Genomic DNA, 20,039 nt, shown 5'->3' with positions numbered 1-20,039 from the left:
TGTGTTGGCAAACCTTCAGACTGCAAGACATTCAACGATTATGGAGAAAAAATTTCAGCTATAGTTTTCTCGTACGTATCTCCAGAGGTTAAAAGAATTGTAATAACGTTTGACAGTTACCGACCATGCTCGATTAAGAATCACACTAGAAGGAATAAAAATGATAAAAGAAAAAGACCTATAAGAAAAATCATTGACGATGCGAACACTCCACTTCCAGTTTCATGGGATCAGTATATTGGTCTCAACAGCAACAAGGCTGACCTTACATCCTTTCTTGCAAACCAATTACTTCAACTAGCATGTCAACAGGGACGTACGGAAGGGGGGGACACAGGGGTCCGGACCCCCCCCCCCGAAATTTCGACTTTTTAAAAATTTAGTCTAATTTTAGGGGCAATTTTAGCAATTTTAATATAAAATAGCTTCATATTTAGTTTGAACCCCCCCCCGAAATAAATTCCTGGGTACGCTACTGCATGTCAACACTTGCCAGAAAGCTGCAAATTGATAACATGTGCTTCTCCTGATAAAGTTATCTCAAATTTGAAAGGGGAACTATGGCATCTGGTGTCTAATCGCGAGGAAGCAGACACACTAATGATACTGCATGCACAAGAAGCTATTCGAGATAGTGGAATTGAACAGGTGATAGTGATGAGCAGGGACACTGATGCATTAGTTATGTTGATTCATTTCTTCGGTGAATCCTCCAAGAAGGTTTGGATGGCGGGAGGAACATCCAGAGATCGGAAATTCTTCAATATCAGTACTATTTCAGAGAATCTGAACAAGACTGTGACGAAAAATCTGGTGGGTTTTCATTCAGTAACGGGCTGCGATACGACGTTATCCTTTACCGGCCATGGAAGAAAGAGATCCTGGAAAATATTCATTCAGTACCCACATTTCCTAGATGGTGTCGGACGTGATGGATCAATGGAAGGCGTGGAGGAATTCTTCTGCAGACTTTACTCTGCATCCGATCCAATTGGAGGTATCGACCGTGTTCGATACGAACAGTTTCTAGAAGACAAGAAACAGTTGGAACATCTTCCACCTACAAAACATGCTCTTAAACTTCATTTCATTCGGTCAAACTATCAGGCTAAAATATGGTTGCAAGCAAATACTGCCATCATGGATATTGAGAATCCCGAGGAAACTGGAGGATGGAGAAAGGATGATTCTAATCTCAAGGTTGTCTGGACAACTAAATCACTAGTCCCACAGGTATGCGTAGTTCTGGTTTCGTGCGAATGTAAGAAAAAGTGTCATCTGCCGTCTTGCAAATGCAGGAGTTCAACTACACCACAACTATGCTTGCCTACATGCGGGTGCAATGGTATTGGTTGTCTTAATCCAACGGGCAAGGATTAATAGAAACAAGGAAATTTGTTTCACATTCTATTGCATCTAAGAAACTTGTCTGTTGAGATAACATGAAGTGGTAAGTGGACATATAATTTCTACAAAAAATGTTCTTGTTTCTATACTTTAGTCAATATTGTTCTGATATTACCAAACTGTATAAGAGTCATCCGAGAGTGTTACTGCTATGACAAATTCAAACAAAAGTGCATAATTTGATTTAAAACCTTGTGTGTAAAAACGCTGTGTCCCCTCTTAATCCATAATTTTACGATTTTTTCTTTCATTGAAGAAGCGAGACGTTTGAAGTGTTCATGTGATAATGGTCATCGATGACGAAGGTTTAAGTTTTCAATATATATAAGGTCTAATATAATGAGTGTGTTTGCGTGAAACAGAGAGAGAAAGTATTTAAGGATGGAAGATATCTCACCCCACTTTCAAACACTTGGAATTAAATTCGATTCTTGAATCACCACGAAACCTCGTTTAATACTATAGAAAGTCGATCGGAAAACGAACAGTAGAATTTTATGCCCGCCATTCTGTTCCTCAACATTCCTATACATTTGCGAGATTTTGCTTTGGGAAATGAAGTGTATACGACATTGAATAGTAAAAATATTATAATAAAAATATATTAAATATATTGATTAAGTAATTGGAGTAATTGGAGTAACATGCTTTCCAGTAAGAGTTATATAGAGAGAGGATTTACTTTAAAGTGCGATGCAAACGAATATTCTAGTTTTAATCCGATTACTTTTTCTAAAGTATTTTAAAAGTTACTTCTATTTTTCAGCTTTGAAGACAAAATTGTCTAACTTCAATATTAATGTGTAAAAGGAGTACTTAACTATAAATTTCCTAGTGCAGTGTGTCATTTATCTACCTTTTTAGTTCCGGGAATTTTCTGTGTGCCAGGAAGGCAGCAAAATGGGTACTTTCTTTCTCATTTTGGAATACTAATATAGTCTAATTTTCAGAGTGCCTTTTTACTCATTTTTGAATCTGCGAAGTTACATTTTCATCTTGAGAGCTGTTTCTTTTCATAAATAGCATGGACAAACATCATGTGCGTTGGGTTTCTTTATGTATTCCCGTTTCCTCCTACTTTCTTCATTGCACTACTTCATTAATTATCATCACCGTCTTGTTTAGCCTTGAAAGATAATCGTGCGACGTTACACTGAAAAGAATTTAAATGTGTATATATATATATATATATATATATATATATATATATATATTTGTTTCGTTTTAATTAAAAGAAAATATGTTGCTACATTGTACGTTTTATTTGTCAAACTAAATCTACACATTACATACTTCAAATAATTTTCATGGAGATATTCGTAATTCATTAAATAAGACTTTTGATATTCCATCCGTGATTATTTTGTTCGACTTATGTTTCAAACGCACTTACTACGTTCATCATCAGAGTTGTACTAATTCAGGGAATTGTTATATAATTATCGTTATATAATTTTAATTGTTACATGCACTAGAAGAGAGCTATAAGACAATATTTGAAAATGCGCAGTTATATGCACATCCACTCATGGATATAAAAGGTTATTAAGAGAAACAATAGAAATTAACTTGAATGATGGGGCATTGAATAGGGGATGGTTTGAAACTAAGTGAAATTTGGAATATTTTATTATTATAAAAAAGGAGAAAACGAAAGCAATATTAATAACATTGAAGAAAACTGTTAATTTATAAATCTGAATCAAACTGTAATATCTAACCATATTTCTTTGTTAAATATTTAAATATAAAATAATAATGTAAGAATTAAATTATATAACAATTCTCCAAATTAGTACAACTCTGCTGATTAACGCAGTAAGTACGTTGAGACATAAGTAGAACAAAATAAACACGGACGGAATATCAAAAGTCTTATCTATTGAATTATAAATCTATACATCTTTGAAGCATATTAGTTGAATAATTTTAAACAAAATTATGTAATATTTAAAACAAAAGTTATATTCTAAATAACAAAGAAATAAAAAATATTACAACTGAAGGAAAATGTAATCATCGTTACATTTTTGAACAGTTTTCTGATTATATATTACATTTGCATTTTGCAGTACAGTTTTTACATGTTATCAGTTATACCTACTTATTATTTGTTGAACATCTTTTGTATCGGAAAGCAACATATAGTGTGTCATCAAATTGTTCATACGATTTACGTATACATAAAGGATAATAGTTATACAAGTCAGTTATTCTAGAAACTCCCACGACCTTAGTCCACTGAACAACACATGAATGATAATGCTCACTGAAGCCTACAACTTTGAGAAAATTAAACACAACAACTGGCTCCTCATTCAACAGCAGAATATCAGTAATTTTACCAAACACAGGTACTTCTGTCTCATCACTATATTCAACAAATACAACCACATATCTGACCAGTTATCGTAAAACTGCACGTAAGAGTATTCATTACTGTGAAGGCTACTAGGCTTGCAGATTCGTAAATAACTTTGTTTTTAATTCTTGGGTGACAGAAGATACCTGTGCTGTGGTGTCAATTTTGAAAAAGCATTCGTTGAAAAAGTCCCAAACGTTTTTGCACACGGGGCTGAACTCAATGTTTAACACATAGCACAGTTTGAAGGCAATGTCAGCAGCTTTCAAAAGCGACTAACCTCCAGTACACGATCCTCCACTATGAGAAAAACTTGTACCGGTGTGTATCTGTTGCCAATGTACAATATAAACGACTGTGTTCGAGATCCTCCCAGAAGCCTTTCATTTTCCATAAATGTATCTATGCCTTCACCTTCCTGGAAAGAGAGAGATTATGTAATTAATGACAATAGAAATAAACATCAAATTAAAGATTTGTAGACCTGATTCTCCTATGACGATGTATCGAATAATATTAGTGTTACTACGTTCTAATACAAATTAGTATCAACTGAAATAAGAAGATATAAACTCTAGTAAAGACAGTAAAGTGGACCACGCAATATTTCTTCAATTAATATTGAAACCAGAAGTTGTAGCAGATCTACCACTTAGTGTTTTAGTAGAGTGGTTAGAGTGGAGATAGAATATATTCTAAGGACGCTTAAACGATTAAAAAACCGCGTCTCGCTATCTTTTACCGTTTGTACTCTTCAGCGACCAACATTAAAACCGGAAGTGGCTGATGTCTAATACTTCCGATTTGATCTCTCAAAACTGGTATCTTTTCTCAGAAGGCCAATTTAATTACTAAAAAAGAACGCTTTTTGTTATCACTTATGTTTTTATTCTATGTAGATCAGTATTGAAACCAGAAGTTATAGTATATTTCTACCATTTCCGACTTCGGTACAGAGCTAAGGTTGGATATTCTTGGTACTTAACTGATTGCATGAAAAAGCTTGTTTCTATCTACTGCTTCAAGTAAGTGGATTACATCCATTAACTAAGATAATTATCTAGTTATTGATTACAGAAAACAATTTAAAAGTTATCTTTTGTTGAAGAGTTATCGTGCGGAGTAACGCACGTACTAACCAGAGGTATTCACCCTCGCGAGGGTAAAACTCTCAAGAGCGTCCTCACCCTCAAATTCTCTCGCCCACAATAACGAGGGAGATGACAAGTTTCGACAGGGAGGGCGAGAGCCAACTGTCACTGCGAGGGCAAGGGCGAAGGCGATGGATAACTCTCTTCGCGAAGGTGAGGGTGAACGAGGGCGAAGGCCAACCACCACTGCGAGGATGAGGGTAAGTAAGGTCAGAGTAAAATGAACACGTATGGGACTAACATTACAATATTATATATATCCCACCTGCGTGATCCTAATAAAAATCAAATGAAAGAGTTGAAGACCTGATTCATCTATTGCGACGTTTCGAATAATATTAGTGTTGTCACGTTGTGAAAGGAATTAGTATCAACTGAAATAAGATTATAAAAATAAGGAAATTGAAAGGTAACCAAAAACATTTCGACCTATTTCATTTATGCAAGATAAGGAAACAATAATCGCGAAAATTAGTTATTTCCGCTTATGTGTGACGGGTAAAAGTTAGTGGCGTGTTCTAGGGGAGCTCTGAATCAAAGCTTGTTCTGGCACACTTAATTCATTTACCCAAAGTAGAACAGTTTTAAGAAAGAGCATGAGTCACCAACTAAGTAAAATCCTTTCAAGTTTCCTTCACGGTTTCCCTTCCAGGGGAAAAAAATCACACTACAAATTCTAATTTCTGTAAAATTGCACTATTACTCGATTCCATCTTTTTAAGCAATTGTCAAACAACAATTACTGGAAAAATTGGGGAACTGTAGCGTAACTAAGGATGGGATTCCCCCCTCCACCAGCGAAAATATCAAAAGGGCCCTTCCACTTTCCACATTCATTACACACGTAAGAGTTGTACAGCAGTACAATTATGTTTTCATCTGGCAAGTCACTACTTGCTCATATACAAAAATTGCACATTATTATTATTATTATTATTATTATTATTATTATTAGCAATTACATGGAAGTAGAAATGTTTCTTAAAAGAAATAATTTCTTCCTAAATAAATTAATAAAGATGTTCACATTACAACTAACACATGAAAACTCGTCAAAACTTGTGAAACTTGCTCACATATTCCCAAACAGCTTTTTTTTTTTTTTTTTTTTTTCCCAAGGGGAATTCGCTTACTACCCTTTTCAATATCAACCACATTCTTCGCTTTCAGTGCTCAGGATTAGCAAAGGGCTCAACCAGTTTCGTACTTTTGCACCGGAATGGAGCAACTGTCCTCCCAATTAAGCTTGCAGTTTATTGAGAGGACCCATTTAAGTTAAAATTTTCTTACTCCGTATGATACGATGTGAACAGGAACTTGTAAATGAAACTTGGAACAGATTTACCACACCCCAGAAAAAAAAATACTTAAATGAAACTAAAATGTATTCTGAATCTCATTCAGTAAAATGTGTCCTATTAGAGCCCCCAGATATATATTTTTGTAAGGCTTTGAACTGGGTGAAACAATATCTCATTTATTTAAGTTGTGAATCACCATACTATTTCCAAAAGTACTGAAAATAAGTTAAGGCGTTCCTGCTGCCCCACCATGTGAACAAAATACATTCTTTTATGATGAAATATAAATGTAATCTGGGTCCTACTTTAGTAAAACATCATCTGGCACCCCTAGAAAGTATCAAACACGTTTATTAAAGATTTCACTTTAAGGAGGGGGGCACTCTTCATATTTCATTATTGTTCTAGGGAACCTCAACTTTATATATTTTAGAAGGTCCAAATATTAATGCTTGATCTTCCAAGAAAAATTTCAAGTTACGGGGCTGAGCTGAATTTCATCTTCGACATTGTGCTACGAATATACGTTTTGCTGGCTTTTAGTGTACCGAATGATCGCTCAGGATTGGCCTTCGTCACAGGCAAAGTGACATACAGTTGCAAAGGAGTACACAAATTCAGAACACTACTAACATTGACATTTCTCTACGACAAAATATTTGGCTAATTCATTCCAAGTTGAAATTTCATTAAATTGTTTCTTCTTTCCTCGTCGGAAACTTGTAAGTTGTTGCAACAAAGATGATACATCTTCTGAGTAGAAGTTACAATATCTATTAGACAATATCTATGTGTCGATGACAAATACTCTTGTGTACATATTTACACATGGAACCTGAGATGTGATAAATATACACGAAAACTTGATCTTACTCTAGTAAAAGCTTAAAAAAAAAAAAAAAAAAGTTATCACTGACAAACAGAGGACACTGGAAACAGGCGGATCTACAGCTTAACTTGGAACGCGATCTACAAGAGCTTCCACCCGTAATTGAGGTCGAATTTGCCACACCAGTCTCATACGCTAACCATAATCACGAAGGAACATCTCAATGTGGAGTATGCAGCCGTTTTTCTTACTACGATCAGTATGTAAGATTAATATTTCATGATCATGCTCCGAGGAAAAGTGAAAGTGAAAAATGAATGGAAACAATGAAGGAAGAGGAAACCAGAGAATACAAAAAAACCCTTTGTAGGTGATGATTGCTTATTACACAAGATCAAATAGGGAAAAATAAACACCAAAGATGAGTGTTTCCAACTGAATCACTGCGGCTGTTTTTTCTTTCTTTTTAAATCAACATGAATATGTCACTGGCATCGCGCTACTAAATACAACTATCTTCCACAACACAAAGGATACGATGAAATATTACGTTCCTAACTAATTGTACAATGTACTTACTTTCTGCCGTAATTTCCTGTGTCAAAGTATGCTTCTGAAGGAAATCGTTAACTACATCCTCTGCACATTTTCTGCCACAGTTCCTTGCTTCTAGTAAAAGGTGGTCAGCTATGAGACCGAAGTTCAAACACAAAGAGTCGCCTGTCTCGCCAAACAACTTTTTAAATTCAGCGTCGATCTGAAATATAAAGGTTTAATTCTTATACAAATATATTCTATTAAATAATATATTATAGCTTGTTCTAGTCATGAAATTCTAAAATAATTCGTTGTCATACTGTTTTACTGCAATGTTAAACAATATACAGGGTGTCCGAGAAGTCCTTCCCTGATTACAGAAATTGATAACTCAGGCTAGAAATAAGATAGAAATATGAAACTGGTGTTGAATTGTTTACAAATTATAAAAGTTTTTGTCTGTGTTAGGTTTGTTCTGTTTTACCAAGTCTCATTTTTTTTTTTTTTTTTTTTTTTTTTTAAGGTTTGTAGTACGTAAGTAAGAAGCCCAAGAAGCCATGCCAACCAACCAGGAGAAGGCACAGTGTGTCCTGTGGTACCATGAGACACGATCATTAACCACGGTGCAGAGACAGTTCCAGACAACATTTGGGAGGACTCCACCTGATATCAAGAGCATTAAAGCCTGGTATGAGAAGTTCAAGAACACAGGGTCGGTTGCTGACCTTCCGAGGTCTGGTGGAACCAAGAACCTCAGCAGACACGCCTGATGTGCTACGTGCTACCAAGGGTGCTCATGTGGAAGTGTACTGATGTGACCAAAACTTTTATAGTTTGTAAACAATTCAACACCAGTTTCATATTTCTATCTTATTTCTAGCCTGAGTTATCAATTTCTGTAATCAGGGAAGGACTTCTCGGACACCCTGTAGAAATACGTATACCTGAATAATGTGAAATATGTCACTTTATTTACAACTTATAAACAGCAATTATATATACTCTTGTTCAGGCAAATCAAACTATGATAAAACCAGGCAGCTCCTTTTATGTTATTGGTTGTACATACAACTAGTAAGGCAGATATTCCCGAAATTAGTATGACGAATTGCTACCTAATAATATTTATTTTTATATTAATTGGGTATCTGATAAAACACTGAAATAAGACTAAACTTTCCAGCAAAACGTATAAACCTGCTCTTCAAAAAGTCTAAATATTTTTAGTTTACATCGTTTGCTTTGGTATTGAATATTATATTCATGACATTTCGGTAGCGCTTGCTACCTTTCCAGATGGACGAGTAACTCACACGCAAAATATTACACCTCTGACGATGTCATCATACAGTTTTGCATACATGCTTTGCCTGTAAGTTACCTAACTATAATGAGGAAGGTAGAAGGAGCTACCGAAATTATCTGAATTAAAATGCTTAATACTATAAAAGACGGAATGAAAGACAAATGCTAGAAGTATTTTGTTACTATTACAAACCTTGTGAAATCATATCGCTGAACAAAACTGACATGAAGCAAATGAAATGAAATTTGCAGTATTATGTCCCACATTTATACTCCGCATGCTTCAGAAAATGGATATTCATGAAAGTGAACGATTATGAGAACATTGGTGGATCAATAACGTGGAAGAAATCGAAAAGAATTCCGAGTAAGCCCACGGATACGATGCTGTCCCCAAACCAGGGTGCGAAATCATTAGTCAAAAGTGGGGAAGGAAGAGAATTAAAAAAAAGAAAACTTCGCACTGAAATGTTTTTCGATATAGAGAATAGAAATATTTTAATATAGAAAGCATCAATAATTATTAAACTATAATATTAGAGATACCAGTAACCAGTACTTCATCCATTTAATTACATATGAAATGCATGTTACATATGAAATGTATTACATACGAACTACTGCATTTGTTTTATAAACTTCTGTACTATTTAACTTTATTAACTATTTAATTTAGTATTAATTATTTAACACTATTTAATAGGTGCCCTCCTGTCAGAAACGAGCGCTCTACCACTGAGCCACCGTGCCCAATATATATCAAATGATGTTTACCAAAAAGTAATAATCCAGCACAATAACAGTAAAATGCTGTGTTAAATAGGTACTACTTACTATTGTAACATCAAGCAGTCTGGGCCATTCTTCAAAAATTTCCTTGACAGTTTTACTTTGCTTTGCAATTTCGAATCTACGTCCGTCGAATGTGTCTTTCATGAACTGAAGCATATTATCTTGTGGAAAAGTATTTTCTTTTAACCGCTGTTTTTTTCTGTTGAAATAAAATTGAGAAGTCTGCTTCGTCAGGTAAGCAACGAAGTTTGGTGCAACAATCTCTCTCAGGACGGCCTTTCTGCTGCTTCTCTATTGTAGTTACTTTTCGAAACCTATGGTTCTTTATTCGCTGCACAATAAATCCTGAGGAAGGACTACCATGTGATCCAGCACAAAACCACTACTCCTGTACGGGGAAAGGAGAAAAATAAGAATGTACCATTTAAACACTGAGCTATTGTTTGTGAAATACCAAACCGAAGATAGTACAATGTATTTAATCTTACATTTATCCGTGCTATTTAATATTTTGGTGAAGTCTGAATGCTTATATATATGTATACAGGGTGTCCCATCCAACTTTGCGACCTGAAATAGCCTATTGTTGAAACGACCTAAAATGTGACAAATCCAGTAGCGCAGGAATGTACCCATGACAAGGACGTTACAATTTCAAGTTGGCCTCCGGGGTTCTATGGTGGAAATCCTGGATGCACCTGCTGTTCACAGAATTTTATTGGCCCCTGAGATGGTTACATTCCTGTGCAATAGGATTTGCCACACTTTGACAATATTTCAGGTCACAGAATTAGGTGAGACACCCTGTATAGAAGGGGACTCAGAAGTAGAGATGGACGGTCCCGAAAATAACTATATTTTTCTAACGAAGCTTTTCCAATGCATTTGCCTGGTAAATATGGGACTAAAAACTTTCAACCATAATGAAGAAGTAATAGTACATTCCATCTTTTTTTACCCTTTATAATCTTAAAAAAAAAAAAAAAAATCTGATTACTGTATTCTACAGAAAAAACGACATGAAACAATTCAGAAAGCAAGGAAAATCCCATCGATACAAAGAGCAGTACTCTGGTTGAAATGAGTTCTTTAGTTGCTATTAATTATTCCTAGAGTTATTAGAGTAATGAACAACAAACAATATATTTTAGTCAAACATTTAATAGTGCTTGGAATAATGGTTCTCAAAATGCAATAGTTCTTATTTAGATTTCATGGAACAAACTTATTTTCTTGCAATTTATGCCTGAACTAATTCTTCCCTTAGTATCATTTTTGGAGCTGAAAACACCGTTTGTGTAGGAGGTTACGCAGAAAAGATTATTTATACACAGAGTATTTCGAGGCGTTAAAATTCAAGCGAAGAAGATTAAAAACGCTATACCCAAGTTTCCTACTTCAAATTTAGTAACGTGGTACAACACTAAAGGAATAACAAATTGTGTAATGAACTTTTACTTCATTATACTAATATCATACTCATAATGGCTGTCATGGTTTACATTTTGTAAACTGCAATTATATTAAGTTCTAACAGAATATCTGAATCTTACAATAGTGCTTCCCGAACGGAGAACGATATGTAAGCAAAAGCCTATACCGAAACAAAAATGGATTCGTATTTGTTTCTGGGTTTATCATAATGTTTCCTTGTCTATCATGTTAAATTTAGGAAACCAGTACGAAACACATGGTAGGATGTATAACTTGGAGGAACTTGATAAAGTGGCTACTCAACCAATAAGACCCTTTTATGTTGGGTTACATAACATACTTTTGACCTCCAATGAATGTAAACTTGAAAAGCAATTAGATATTAAGTGAACACTATGAAACACAGGCAGTAAGCACTCCAGAAAATTTCACTGAGGGGAGTGTTCAAAATAAAAGGGGATATATTCAGGATAGTGGTATATATTTTTACACAAACTCGAAGAAGGTAATATAGTTTGTTATGCAACTATCAGCGAAAATAATTGGTTCAATGTATCCCCACGTCCTCGCAACTTTCATTCATGCACCTCAACCTGCTTTTTTTTTTTAAAAAAAAAAAAAAAACTGTAGTTGATATATTTCTTGGAAGGGACCGTAACGTCTAGAAGGAAAGAATTTAGCGTGTTTCTTTCTTTTGTCAACTGTCGTGAAGGCCGAAGTCCTGAAACAATGAGGTCCTGTGTTTGGTGAAGCTGTACATGAGAATGTGATTACTTCGTATCTTGAAGGGAAATAAATAAAATCAGAAGAATATTGGTTTCTTCCTAAGCATAATTTTGTTTAATTGAAGTAAAAAATATATATGATATGGATTGATAGAATTGGATTTGGAGGACGAATCCTTTTCCATCCAAGGGTGTAGTAAGCAAATTCGGGGGGAAGGGGGGGGTTTGGAGTCCTCTCTGAACACAGTACTCACTGTGATTCCAGTACAAGGAAAACGAAGGTGGTACTTAAACAAAAAATAAAAAGCTTAGAAATTCAGATTGTTTCAATATAGAAATATTCATACCATAAATTCCAAGACCATCCAAACAGCCATCTGGTATAGTCAAATGAGTTGCGATTGCGGTTTCACATTTGCGGTAACAAGAAAATCAGTTGCATGTTAAACGATAGCTTAGACTATGAAAGATAGAAATAGTTTCAGTATTCTCTAAATCATTATTCCTTTATTTAATTTAGTTTTCCTTAAACAAACGAAATTATAAGTTCTACGTCCCACTTTTATGACAAGTATTCTAAACGGGATAGCAATTATGGCAATAAATGAAATGGTGAAATGCAGAAAGTTGGAAGAAACAGGAGAAATTCGAAAAAAGCACGGACACGGTGTTTGTCCACCACAAAGCCCACTTGGCGCGAGCTGGGATGGAACCAGGGACCCCACGCATTAGAAGTGAACGCTCTATCACTGAGCCATCGCGGCCGCCTTGTTTTCATTAAATTCCAGAGCACAAGCAAGGAAGGTGAGAGTAGTCAACCTTAAACTAAATTAATGGAAGTTAATTACCAACATAATGTTTCTGACCGTACCAATGTTCATGAAAATAAATAAATAAATAAATAAATAAAAAACCAAATCATTTCTACTTACTATTCCCTCTCCATCGTTCCCTTTCAGCACGGGGAATGTAGACACTTTATTCATTACACCATTACCGTCCACCTAATTATCATCTCCCACAGTTTTGGTGCATAAATGTGGAAAGTTAAACTGAAACCATGTACGCTTAACCTTTTTTTGGTGCTGGTGGGAGGGGATGCTCTGTTCAAAACAGAAATCTAGAATCTTTACTTGATCACAACTATTCTGAAATTAGAATTTATAATTTCGATTGAGGCCAAACATCGCTAAAACAACCATTCAATCAATGAATCAAAGAAAAAGCATCAAAGTAAGAACAACAACAAAAACAATAGTATTGTGAACATACCGACGTATCATATTCTTTTCTAGTATCAAGGCAGCTTGTAAATTCAGAAGTATTCGGAATATATTGAAAGAAAATGTCAAAAGGACGATAATCTTCGAAACTACTGACTCAATTACTTCTCGATTTAGGCCTTCAAAAAAAAAAAAAATGTTTTGTGCTCTACCGAGTTTTGAAAAAACGCTCTTCATATGAAAGCTGGCTCTATTAGATGTTATTTTCCGTCGGCAGTGTACTTCTGCATAGTGTGCAGAAGCTATATTTTATGTTTACAAGTGGAACGTTACTAGTGTAAAGCAATGGCAAGTGCTATTCAAAATCGCATATTTGCCAAAATCCACTTCTTTTTAACTGTCCATGCTTACGTGTATACCCACCATCGCTGACGCGCCTGCTCCCTTCGGACGCTTACCCGCGCGCGGGTCCACCAGGCACTTGTGCTTTTTAGTGGCCATCTAGCAGATGTTGGTTTGTGCTTTTGCAAGTTTTTTATGCCATACATCCGGAAACCCTATTTATACGCAAATCGAAAGAGAATTGTAATTTTTCAACAATTATCTCTGGTGGTCCCCTTGATTTTTATCTATGCCAACCGAGATATTTTCATATCTCCCAGCGCAAATCTTTTAGGAGACAATAAGAAGTAAATTAGTGAAAACTAGAATTTTTCAACAATTATTTTTAAAAATCTTTGTTTTACGTCCCATGGTTATGCCAGTTAGGCTAAAGGAGACAGAGATGATGAGAGATGAATGAAATGGTGGAATGAAGAAAGTGGGAGAACCCCGGGAAAACCAACGAGCACGGTGTTTGACCACCACAAAGTCCACACGGCGCAAGCTAGGATCGAACTAGGGACCCCAAGCACCGTAGACAATTATTTTTAGTGGTGCGCATAAACTATACCTATACGTGAGTTTTTGTAAAAAAAAAAAAAAAAAAATGCTTGGCCTCCTCAAGCCGACATCACCTGAAAAAAAAAACACTTTAAAACCCTCCTGCGTTTTTGACCTATTTGTTATTGATACAACTAAGGTGATCACATTGTAAGTGATTTTTATCAGATTTTAGACTTTCCTTGGGCGAATTGGAGGCTTTCACATTAAGGTATATAACAACATTCAACATTAGACCTTTATCAAGTTCTGAATGCACTAAATGATTTTTTTTTTTTAAACTTACCTTAGATTGAGATAGTTACAGAACAAATTAACGTATGGATTATGCTTATAGCCTATTTGAAGTAAAATAAGCAATTTTGTACTTTAGAAAATATTTTCCGTGAATAGTATGCTCGTCGACTTGGCGACACCGATGGACATAATCACTCAGACTTTTGACGAGTTTAAGGTCATAGGTGCCGGGACTAATAGTACATATGAAATTAAATTGTCAAATTAAAGAAGCTTAATGCTCGGGGTTCCGAAGACTATGTAACGCTTACTATTTCAAGTGCTGAGTTCAAATTTCCGTACTAGTGGAAGTTTTGATGTGAACGCCGTGAAAGAAGTGCTCGGGAAATTCCCGAATTAAACGCAGAAGGATCGGAAATGAATACTTTAACAATAAAACTACTTATTTTACGCTTAAGCCTGCCATACGTCCCGTAAGAAACGGGAATGTCAAGTTTTTGGGCCCGAGTGTCCCGCGTCCCCGTAAATTTAGTTCGGACAGGGAAATGTCCCGTATTTTGACTCCGTTCCATTTCTGCTATCAATATCAGCTTATTCGAAAAGTGAAAAACAAAAAATTCTGACTGGCTGGGAATCCTGTAATTAGTGAATGAACAGTATGCTGTTGCATGTAAGAGTTTCGAGGAAGTTATAACACCACCCTGTTCGACTTGATAGCGAGCGAAATTTGCAATGCTACTTTTTCCATTGCATTTGATGGAAACTCAAATACTCTCCGGAATATTAATAAATTAAAAAAAAAAAAAAAAAAAAAAAGCTTTGAGTGTTTCTACATTTACAAACACAGGGAAGCTGACTATAATTCTTGTTGACGTATCTAATGTGTTGCTGAAGAAAATGTTAATCTTTTTCAGAGGCTAGAGTCACAGAATTGTGCTTTGGTCCAGGTCTTAGAAAAATGTAAATCTGGTCCTGACAATTACACACAACACAAGGAGAAAAATCAGCTTTTCATGAGATTAAACTGACGAACGTAATTTTGGCAGATACAGTCATGTAAATAAATATTGTTAAACGCGCGAAAAATATTGAAAGTAGATTGTACGGTACCAATGATTTAAATAATTTGCATATTGCTTTCCTGTAAAGCATTTTTATAGCACATTTTACGTTTTTAGGCATATTCAGTCCAGGGATGTAATGGAGGGTATACGTGAGTATACAGCGTATACCCACCTCTAATTTTTGGAAACTATCGTATAGCCACCTAAAATTTAGGAAGTACGCGGATATACGGTATCCATAGTATACTCACTTCATTGGAACAAACAACAAGCAACGCGTAGTGTACGAGACATGAACCCACTACCGGGAGCGGATATCGATTCCGATCACAATCTCCAAGTGGCGGAAGTGCAAACGTTGTTAAAGTCGATCAGAATAAATGGGAATAGAAATCGGAAATGGTACGTAGAACGAGTAAGAAATATTGACACCGCTCTGAAAGAAGAGATTAAACCCGAAAAAACCCATATGGGCCCATGTGGGTAAGTAATTGCTAAGATATTACAATTCTTTTTCGATATGTTTATAAATTCGGCTTCCGGATGCATGGCATAAGAACTAGTGCAAAACACAAACCAACCTGTGCTAGGTTGCCACTAAAACACGGTAATGCTTTCTAACCGAGTCAGCGCAGGGCGAAGGCGGTGGGCCTGCGAGGCAGGGCGGAAATGCGTCCGAAGGGAGCAGGTGCGTCAGCGATGGTGAGCATACGCGTAAGCAAGGATAGTGAAAAGTAGTGGGATCTAGCAAAGATACGAGTTTCAATAGCACTTGTCATGGTTTAATAGTAACGCTCCATTTGTAAACATAAAATACAGCTTTTGTGCACTGTGCAGATATACACCGCTGTTGAAAATAACATCTAATAGAGTAATCTTTCATATGCACTCACTTATTTTATCCATCACAAAGCACTTGTCATGATGGTAATAGTTAAGAACAGCTACTTCTCATCTCCCGTGCACGAGGATACATCTTACTGTTGCACTACCTAAACACCCTAAGTACAAGGGCAAGAACTCAGTCTATTACCTACTTTTTAACATCCTAGATAGTCAATGAATAATTCCTGAAAGTATGGCGTTTCTCGTCCTCCCCTAAATGGGAAGTACGGCTCCTTAACTATAACCGTCATGATTTTACACTGGCAACACTACATCTGTAAACCTAAAATAAAGGTATATTACTTTGCATAAAATACTTTCGCCTGCAGAAATGTGTTCCTTATGTCTTTTCGGCAAATATTTAGCAGAAAGGGTCCAACTCTTTTCACTAAAAAATTTTACAATTTTGTTCTTTTCATACAAAGTATTCAACTTTACCTCTAAATCTTCCAAAATGTGGTCCACCAAAACTAGGCTTACACCACCACCGGATTTTCAAGTATTAACTTGCTTGAAATTGGCGGGATTAATTAACAACCCGTTATGTCTTAACAAAACGCTAATTGCCTTCTAGTATCTACCATGGAACAACTAAGGGGTTAAATTCCAAAGTTGGGCGTTCATTTCCAGCAAAATTTTTAAAATTTACAGGAAATATATGGATAATTTGATCGTTTGTGTACTTGATAATATATAAGAGTGTCGAAAAATCTGTTTATTTGTTATATATAAGCTGTTATAAACATGGGACTATATGGCGAGCGGAGGGAACTACTTGGCGCAAGGTAACCAAACAGTTGCATTGTGGGAAAGAAACGAGCATTTATGTTACCAATATGGCGAATGTATAAGGGCAATGAACTAGCAGTTTTAACATTTGTGAAGGAATACATTGATAACGAGCAAAATCTTTTAAAAGTTTGTGAAGAGCACGGATTAATGAACCTAATAACAAATTGCAGAAAGTGTGGAAAGGAGATAACAGTGAAAAAAACTTGACGAAAGCGGACGCCCAACTTCGGAATATATGCCCAACTAAGTATCCTCCAATCAGAAAAAGTCATATATGTCATATACGTTTTTACTTGCATGCGACAGGTGCAAAATTTATAGTTATTTCCCGACTTGTGGCCCCAAGAATGCGAGCCCTCCCGCTGGTATAATGGTATCGGCTCGATTTCAAAGGGACGCTAAATTCCAATTAACCTAACAAACGATAGTGCACAGTTTACAGAATAAATTGGAACGTCGCATATCACTAACAGAACAAACACATAGAATGCCTAGAAGCATAGAGTGAAGATATAAGGTAAACGCGCCTGAATTCGACAGGCACCCGAATTCGACATACCTGTGCTTAAATGTGAAATAAGCGTAAGATGTCATCCCTGCGATCGTGAATAGAAGTTACAACATTATGGGAGCGTCTTTTCTCGTGTCAAAAGTGCGGTTACAGTAGATGAGTCATATGTATGGAGAAAAGAAATACATTGTTGTGTGTGTGATACACTCTTCGAGAAAAAACACATAATCTTAAGAAAACCATAAGACGGCAAGTTATTTTCGTAAGACTTTTATTAATGCTAGGTTTGCTTCAAGCAAATAGTGGTACTTCAATGTTGTAAAGGAGTTTCAATCAGTGCGTTTTGTTTTCTTCTCTGAGGACAAAGGTTGTGATGTAAAATGAACGGGGGGTTGTCGAAAACACGAGTCTTTATTTGTATCGTGAACCGGATTTCGACAAGGTTGTCGAATTCATGCTCAGTAGTGCAAATATAATTTTAACTGAATATCTAAACCTACAAGTATGTTCAAAGTCTTTCATGAAGCTATTTGTTGCATAATTCTCCGATAGTTGTAACCTCAGTTCGATATGGAATGTCGAAATCAGGTTCCTGCATGTCGTATTGAGGATCATCGAAGTAACTACTCAGTTCAGAAAATTTAAATTATGTTCTTTTGCCCGTCTGATAATTTCTGCATAATAATAAAACAATATTTGAAGCTGAGAAGAGATTACTACTACTAATAATGCCGACTTAATGTTTTACATGGATATAATTGAAGGTGTCGAATTCAGGTACCGCAACCGTCGAAACCAGGTGAAGTGTGTCGAATTCGGGTTCCATTGGCGAGCTCCAGTTTCATAAAAAATTTTAACATTAGCATTTGAGCCTTGAAGTGACTTTTAGTATTAGTAGAGACTGTACATTTCAAGGAAAAAAATGGGCCAACACCGACCAATATTATGGCCACAATAGGCAATTGATTTTGAAAAAGGTCCTTAACCTGTCGAAATCCGGCGCGTTTACCTTATCAGTGGCTAGAAAGACTGTTCATGATTTTCGAAGGAAAAACTGCACCGCCAATCGATTACAATGTTCGTACACAAACAAGGTTGTTTACACAAGGTTTCATATTGTTTACACGTAAAAATACACACATATTTCATTATATAGATATTAAACATATATTGCAGGTAGTAGGCCTACTTACTCGCAAAGTCTTCTATCAGGCTTGTGAAGCCTATTTATTCTAAAATACCTTCCATGTTGATCGAAAACTGCCTCAATTTCTTCCATTATGCCTCTTCAAATTTTAACTATACCCATCCGCTAAGTAGTTCCTCCATCAACCAGAATGAGAACATATAGTTCCAGGATTATAAGGAAGTTTGTGCTCTTATGTTAGCTCGTTCGTACTTGTTTTCCATAGCCTTGCATTTGCAAACTGTCTTTTATATCTCACGATATTTAGTGATATATCTATATCATAAAACAATATTTTTTTAAGACTACAGTATTACTCGTTTTTGAGAACCAGTCTCTGACTCAAATATGCAACTAAATTTCCTCATTCTCATTTTTTGAGTTATTTTCTCCTCAAAATTGAGACAAATTTACTCAATTTTTTTGAGTACTAAAATGTATTCATTTTTGAATAAATCATTTTTAACAGTGTATGCCAACAATATTTAATTTCACTGTAACTTTTTACCAATTACGCGTAAATAAAAATTAACGTCATCGTTGTTCTTCTGGTTAAATTTGCGCCTTAAATCATGTATCATATGACCCTATTTCTACTTTAAAAACTTAACCTTAATTCAAAATGGCGGATTTCAAGATGGCCGCCGTCAGGTATACCCTTACTATATGACTTCCTCCTAGTCCTAATATGTAACCATATATTTGTTATTAACCTTTTGTCGTTACAAGAGGACTTACAGAGCTTTTACCTCCAACTGTATGAAGACTATTCTGTACTTCCATGTGATGTTCTGGTAGCTGTATATCCCAAACCCCTGGAGCTTCGCACCTACAACTTCACTGAAATACTGACGATGTTTAGTACTACTTTCTCATATGTGTCTCAGTCAGCAACTCGATTCACCCAAACGTAAGGTTTACTTGTGAGTCACCGTGTCCTCCCCCAATCCCTAAAAGACGCGGACATCCGGTTAAGAATAACTGACATAAAAAAACGTAGTTACCATTTTCTCACAAAGGAAACTCCACGAATCCCACACTCTGACCGTTTGTACTTTTTGTATGTTGGTTTATCACAAACATTATTTAGTATATCGATACATCTGTCAGAATAATAGTGTTTGCTCCAAAGTAGGGGCAGGTGACTTAGTGATAGAGCGCTTACTTCTGGTGCGGAATGGACCTCATTCGATCCCAGACTTAAAGTTTGTAGTGGATACCATCGTACCCGTGAGATTTCTCGGAATTATCCTGTTTTCTCCTACATTTTCATTTCACGAATTATTTCCCATAAATTGGCTTCCATCTATTACCTCTCTTTATTATTGGATCGGATTTCAGTTTAGCATCCCTTGG

The 20,039-nt window shown here is 35.8% G+C and overlaps 1 long non-coding RNA gene across 4 annotated transcripts; it reads right to left on the bottom strand.

Annotated features, from left to right (window-relative positions):
- Nucleotides 1-2,657: 2,657 nt before the first annotated feature.
- LOC145678410 (uncharacterized) lies at nt 2,658-18,785 on the bottom strand. Of its 4 annotated transcripts, XR_014130381.1 has the most exons (5): nt 16,633-18,581; nt 12,776-12,991; nt 9,727-10,072; nt 7,630-7,807; nt 2,658-4,187 (listed from the first exon to the last, which is right to left on the bottom strand). It is a non-coding gene; the product is annotated as an uncharacterized LOC145678410 (long non-coding RNA). The 4 variants fall into 4 exon arrangements; XR_014130380.1 differs by lacking the exons at nt 12,776-12,991; nt 16,633-18,581 and adding an exon at nt 18,691-18,785; XR_014130382.1 differs by lacking the exon at nt 12,776-12,991 and having other exon boundaries at nt 16,633-18,570.
- Nucleotides 18,786-20,039: the final 1,254 nt, after the last annotated feature.

This window comes from Thermobia domestica, chromosome 2 (genome assembly GCF_964235325.1).
Source record: "Thermobia domestica chromosome 2, izTheDome1.hap1.1, whole genome shotgun sequence".
NCBI classification, from domain to species: domain Eukaryota; kingdom Metazoa; phylum Arthropoda; class Insecta; order Zygentoma; family Lepismatidae; genus Thermobia; species Thermobia domestica.
The sequence above is the reverse complement of the archived record's forward strand: the minus strand, read 5'-3'. Positions and strand labels throughout refer to the sequence as shown.